At 29.5% G+C, this 7173-nt stretch overlaps 2 non-coding genes across 2 annotated transcripts; one reads left to right on the plus strand and one right to left on the minus strand.

The window, feature by feature from the left end:
• Positions 1 to 1720: 1720 nt before the first annotated feature.
• Positions 1721 to 1792, minus strand: TRNAR-UCU (transfer RNA arginine (anticodon UCU)). The gene has a single exon. It is a non-coding gene; the product is annotated as a tRNA-Arg (tRNA).
• A 1701-nt stretch (positions 1793 to 3493) lies between these two features.
• On the plus strand, positions 3494 to 3580 carry TRNAS-GCU (transfer RNA serine (anticodon GCU)). Its single transcript has one exon. It is a non-coding gene; the product is annotated as a tRNA-Ser (tRNA).
• The last annotated feature ends 3593 nt before the right edge of the window (positions 3581 to 7173 follow it).

Genomic DNA, 7173 nt, shown 5'->3' on the forward strand with positions numbered 1-7173 from the left:
GCAGATGAAATTAGTAAAATTATCCGTGAACGTATTGAGCAATATAATACCGAAGTAAAAATTGTAAATACGGGTACCGTACTTCAAGTAGGCGACGGCATTGCTCGTATTTATGGTCTTGATGAAGTAATGGCAGGTGAATTAGTCGAATTTGAAGAGGGTACTGTAGGCATTGCTTTGAATTTGGAATCCAAAAATGTTGGTGTTGTACTAATGGGTGATGGTTTGCTGATACAAGAGGGAAGCTCGGTAAAAGCAACAGGAAGAATTGCTCAGATACCAGTAAGTGAGGGTTATTTGGGTCGTGTTGTAAATGCCCTAGCTAAACCTATTGATGGTCGAGGAGAAATTTCATCTTCGGAATCTCGGTTAATCGAATCGCCCGCCCCAGGTATTATTTCGAGACGTTCCGTGTATGAGCCTCTTCAAACGGGACTTATTGCTATTGATTCTATGATTCCTATAGGGCGTGGCCAGCGAGAATTAATTATTGGGGACAGACAAACAGGTAAAACAGCAGTAGCCACAGATACGATTCTCAATCAACAGGGACAAAATGTAATATGTGTTTATGTAGCTATTGGTCAAAAAGCATCTTCTGTGGCTCAAGTGGTAACTACTTTACAAGAAAGAGGAGCAATGGAATACACTATTATAGTGGCTGAAACCGCAAATTCTCCAGCTACATTACAATACCTTGCCCCTTATACAGGGGCTGCTCTGGCTGAATATTTTATGTACCGTAAACGTCACACTTTAATCATTTATGACGATCCCTCCAAACAAGCACAGGCTTATCGCCAAATGTCTCTTCTATTACGAAGACCACCAGGTCGCGAAGCTTACCCCGGAGATGTTTTTTATTTACATTCGCGTCTTTTGGAAAGAGCCGCTAAATTAAGTTCTCAGTTAGGTGAAGGAAGTATGACTGCTTTACCGATAGTTGAGACCCAATCAGGAGATGTTTCAGCTTATATTCCTACTAATGTAATTTCCATTACAGATGGCCAAATATTTTTATCTGCCGATTTATTCAATGCTGGAATAAGACCTGCGATTAATGTAGGTATTTCCGTTTCCAGAGTTGGATCGGCGGCTCAAATAAAAGCAATGAAACAAGTCGCTGGTAAATTAAAATTGGAATTGGCACAATTCGCAGAATTAGAAGCTTTTGCACAATTTGCTTCTGATCTCGATAAAGCTACCCAAAATCAATTGGCAAGAGGTCAGCGATTGCGTGAGTTGCTGAAACAATCCCAATCAGCCCCTCTCACTGTGGAAGAACAGATAATAACTATTTATACTGGAACGAACGGTTATCTTGATTCATTAGAAATTGAACAGGTAAGGAAATTTCTTGTTGAGTTACGGGCATATTTAAAAACGAATAAACCCAAATTCAATGAAATAATATGTTCTACCAAGACATTCACTGGGGAAGCAGAAACCCTTTTGAAGGAAGCTATTCAGGAACAGACGGAACTTTTTTTACTTCAGGAACAAGTAGCAAAAAATTGATTCAAAATTTCATAAATGTATCATTTTCATAATTTGTCTCTTTCAATATATTTTCTTTGAATTCTAATTCAAAATCTTATGAATATAATAAGAAAGATAAGAAATTCACGATATATTTTTCGAAATATACAAATTCAATTAATATATATATAATTCATATATATAAAATTCATATATATATATATATGAATTGCAATAAATTTGCGCCCAATAGGATTTGAACCTATACCAAAGGCTTAGAAGACCTCTGTCCTATCCATTAGACAATGGGCGCTTTTCTTTTTTTCTTTCACTTTTCACGAAAATTTCGTGAAAAGTGAAAGAAAAAAAGAATTCTATAAAATACTCTATCTAGAACTAATCATAATCCATATATTATATGATATATATAAATAGTAAATCATTCGAATTCTATTTAATTTACTAAAAATTAGTATTCATTGTATAATAGAAAATGAGATATTCGAATAGAAAAAAATATAGAAATAGGATATAAGCGGGTAGCGGGAATCGAACCCGCATCGTTAGCTTGGAAGGCTAAGGGTTATAGTCGACGTTCATGAATGGACGTCTCTAATTCAAAACCGAACGTGAAACTTTTGTTTCATTCAGCTCCTTTACAGAATAATTTAAGAAATAGATGGAATACATGAAATAAAATAATCCATAACATCTATGTCAGCCTTTCGGTATTAATACATTTGATACACCTTGCGTTTTAGATGATCCCGATAGAAAAGGAGTATTCGAACAATCTCTTTTTTTTCTATTTACTTCGTTCTCTATTTCTATTTGAGAGAATCTTTAGGAAAAGAATAAAATTTCCGTCGAGCTCTAAAAATATGTCGATGTTTCTAGTAAACTAAAAAAATCGTTTAATAGCTAGTTTGCTTCAATCTCTCCTATATTAAATAAATAAATAAAAATGGAAGATTTAGTTACGATTAGAAATTCATTTTCTATATCTTTCTCCCTGGATCCTTTAACTCATATTAAAGAATTGGGATTCTTGATCCAATTCCAAAAACTTATGTTTCATAATTTTAAAATCAATTCTAAATTGTATACAAATTACGATAATGTATATTATTCCTCGACTGGTTCGTTGAGAGGTATAAAGGATTAAATCCCTTTAAGTAAGAAATAAAGTTTTTGATCGTGATATGAATCACGCAAGGGATCCCTTAACTATTAAGGGATCTATAGAACGAATCGCACTTTTACCACTAAACTATACCCGCTACAATACCATTATTGTATATAAAAGGATCTTTTGTCGAACAAGTGAATCTGGCATAATTCTCAAATAAGTGCATAATTTTATTATAATTAGAGTGTTGACATGTTTCGTAAAGGGCCCCCTAATGAAATTAAGAAAAGGGGGCGAATCTCATTTTTGGATTTTGTTTTTTTTTGCTGAAGGTATTTTGACAGATAGATCTCGACAAAATTACTTCATTCATAATACAAAAATACATTGTGCAAGAACCCATAGTTCCATTCCTTTTTTTAGATAGGTTACTCCAAAACAAAATGAAGGCGTAATCAAAAGTAACTTTTTGATTCCTATGATATACGATCAAAAAGTTACTTTTATTTTTTTTTGATGGTGGTCAAATTAATTACAAGTTTCTTTCAAATAAAATAAAGTCAAAAAAATCGTTGTTATCCAGGATTCGTGGGAAAAAAGAGCCATGCCAGTACCTAGCTGAGCTCGGATTGTATAAAAAAACAAACTAAAAAAGAAAATCAATAATTATATATTTATATATAATATTAATATATAAATTTCTTTATAATATAAATAATTTTGAATCGAAACCAAATAGAAAAAAAAAGACAGATAAGATATATCAAATCACTATCAATCAATATCAAATCAGAGATAAAGAAAGGTTTTTTCGAGCCCTACTTTATTTGTTCTTTTTGTTTATGCGGTGTATCATAAGCATAATAATTCTATTTTTTGAATTGGGGAGAGATGGCTGAGTGGACTAAAGCGTCGGATTGCTAATCCGTTGTACGAATTTTTGTACCGAGGGTTCGAATCCCTCTCTTTCCGTTTATTTTTAATTGAATATTTTTTTTCTTTTGAACTTATCGAGTTTTTTTCCTTATTTGTTTAATTTTTTTACCAGTTAAAGATGTAAAATAGATAGAAAAACGAAAAAGATTTCAAAATCGAGCACAAGTAAGGAAAACACATAAACCAAAAAAGATTTTGTTATTCTTCACGTCCAGGATTACGTCCTGGATCGTTAGATAGGAATCCGAAGATGAAAAGAGAAACAAAGAATATCACTATCGTGTAAACAAATAGTTTTAGAGTAAGCATTACAAAATCTCCAAGATAATTAAAAAAAAACGACAGAGAAAAGATTCTCTTCTATTTCATATTATGTTTCCTTTGATAGTAAGTTTCTAACAAATGAAGTGATTTCGAAAAAAAAAACTTAGGGAATTTATTTGTAGTAAGAGTTGAGTCTTTTATTATCATTACCCCAAACTTTCTTTCATATCCACAATCAAGATCTAGGTATTCGTGGTAGATTCAAATTGAATAATAATATTTTGATTTCTTAATGGAAATGATGAGATGGTCTGGATTTTTCTTGTCTATCCAAAAATTAAAATATGTGAATCAAGGATTCACACTGTAAGACTTATCTGATCTTTTTAAATGTAAAAATATTAGAATTTTTGTTTTCGAATAAATTCAGAATTTTTTTAGGACATTACTCAAATTAAAGATCTTATCGAAAACTTACAGCAGCTTGCCAAACAAAAGCTAATAGAAAAAATAGTAAGGGTATTACTGGCATAAAATCTACAATTGGATTCAAAAAAGCGTAGGCTTCAGGTAATTTTGCCAATAAAAAACTACTTGAATAAAGGGCAGAATCAATACAAATACAGACCGAGCTAAAGATATTAAGCATAACAAAAATGTTGTTCTTTAAGAAAATGAATTATATTTTTGCTTTTTTTGAATTCTAATTTTTATTGTATTTTTATTATATATTATTATATATTATATATATGATATAATTTATCATATATCTAATTAATGATCATTTTTATTTATTATACTTTTATATTCACAATTAAATATATAAGAAATTTAGATTTATATAGAAATATATATCTATATAGAATATGTTCTATTATATAATTATATTAGATAATTATTATCTAATTATAGAATAATTTTTTAATTTAAAAACGTATGATAATGGAATTATTAAAAATTAAAATATTGCATTTATAGAATTTATCGATATGAATAAAAAAATGAGTAATAAAACGGAAAAAAATGAATCAAATAAGATCAGACCCTCAACTCCCTTTTTGATTTGAACTTATCCAGTTCAAAATCGTTTCATTCCTAAATAAAAAATCGAAGAACTCGTATATTCATAGAATATCTTAATTGAATTTTATGTAATGATCAATAAATTAAGTTTAATTCTATATCTCTGCATATCAAAATCCTAGCAACAATTTATTCTATCGAATAAATTATGAACTGGAATTGACGAACAACCAATAATACTATTTATTAGTTTAGTGTCGAATGGAAAATGGGGCGTGGCCAAGCGGTAAGGCAACGGGTTTTGGTCCCGTTATTCGGAGGTTCGAATCCTTCCGTCCCAGATCATTTCTATTCATGATATATAACTATTTGAATACAAATTGTATATATTATCCTTTTTTTATTCTAATCTTATTGTAATCATTATGGATAATTGTATATTAAATAAATATAATGATTATTCTTTTATATTTCTTCCTATTTTTTGAAGACATTCATTTTTTAGATTTACAAACTATTTAAATAAAATATCACATTTATTGATACAATATCAACTTACTTTCTACTTCTTTACTTTAGAAAAAAATTGTCTAGTCAGAAAACCTAGAATTCTAAAGTATAGATTATTATATTCTCGATTGATTGAATCAGTGACTATGCACTATTTCAAAATTGTCTCAACAATTCATTCTATTAGAATGAAGAAATAAAGAAATTTTCAAGACGACAAGCAAAAAAGGTGGTAGAGACCCCGGCATAAATGAAATACTAAAAGGCTTTCCTTTAATTTGAATTGTTTGAAAGGTCTTAAAATGGAGGTATGAGATTGCGAATACAAATAGTTATTTTTTTTTTCATAAAGAATAAGAAAAAAACGTAAACCATTGATTTAGGGATTTCATCGATCTATTTTACATCATAATTATAGGCATCATTTTGAATTTAATTGAGCCGTACGAAAAAAAAACTTCTTATACAATTCTAGGGGGGTGTATTGTTCAGGTATATCAATTGCAACGATCCGTTTATCGAATCGTTGCAATTGATGTTCAATCCCGAAGCAAGAAAAGGCAAATATTTTGGGAAAGTGGGTTTTTCTGATCCAATAAAAAATAAAACCGATTTCCATATTCCTGTTATTGTTAATTTCCTTGAACAAGACGTTCAACCTACAGGAACTGGTCAGGATATTTGAAAAAAAGGGGGAGGATGTTTTTATGGAACGTAGCTTTAATCAACAAACGAAATTGAATTAATGGAAATTTAGAGGCTATGCTTCTATAATATAATAGATTTATAGAATTCTTTTCTCTTTTATCCCCCGCTCTCTTGTTGTATTCATACCTAATTTTCGATTTCCATGTTAATAACATCGAATGCTGTTATCTATAAGCACAAAAATAGATTCTAATTTTTTTATTTCAAATAGTTTTTATTTGATATAAAAATATTAATTCAAATATTTTTGTTTTGAATACCCATTCCCTCGTTATTTTTATCAGTTTTTTTTTATCAGTTAAAAATCCTAGTATAATTTTAATATTAAATATAATTTTTTTATTCTTATTCAATAATTGAATAATATCAAAAAAATTATATTTTTCATCGAATGACTATTCATCTATTGTATTTTCATGTAAATAAAGGGAAAAAGCTCTATGGAAAAATGGTGGTTCAATTCAATGCTATTTAATAAGAAGTTAGAATACAGGTGTGGTTTAAGTAAATCCATAGATAGTTTTGGTCCTATTGAAAAGAAGAGTGAAGAGCCATCCATTGTAACTGATAATGATAGTTACAGTCATGTTGATTATTTAGTAGATGTCAGCAACAGACAGAATTTCCTATCTGATAAAACCTTTTTAGTTAGAGATCGTAATAGTTATAGTTATTCCATATTTTTTGCTATTGAAAATAAAATTTTGGAGATTGACTATGATAGTCAATTTAATTGGAAAAATATCATTAATAGTTGCATTGAGAATTATCTTCGTTCTCAAATATGTATTGATAGTGACATTTTAGATAATAGTTTCAAATATAATGATAATGACAGTGACGTTTATAGTTACATTTGTGGTAAGGTCACAAATAGTAGTCAAAGCACCAGTACTGATGTAATAACTATTACAAATGATAGTGAAAAAGAAAGTTTTAATGATGATGACGATTTTACTCAAAAATATAAACATTTGTGGGTTCAATGCGAAAGTTGTTATGGATTAAATTATAAGAAATTTTTTAAATCAAAAATGAATATTTGTGAACACTGTGGAGATCATTTGAAAATGAGCAGTTCAGATAGAATCGAACTTTTGATTGATCCAGGTACTTGGAACCCT

The sequence above is a fragment of the Cicer arietinum genome, unplaced genomic scaffold (genome assembly GCF_000331145.2).
Source record: "Cicer arietinum cultivar CDC Frontier isolate Library 1 unplaced genomic scaffold, Cicar.CDCFrontier_v2.0 Ca_scaffold_5768_v2.0, whole genome shotgun sequence".
Taxonomy (NCBI): Eukaryota; Viridiplantae; Streptophyta; class Magnoliopsida; order Fabales; family Fabaceae; genus Cicer; species Cicer arietinum.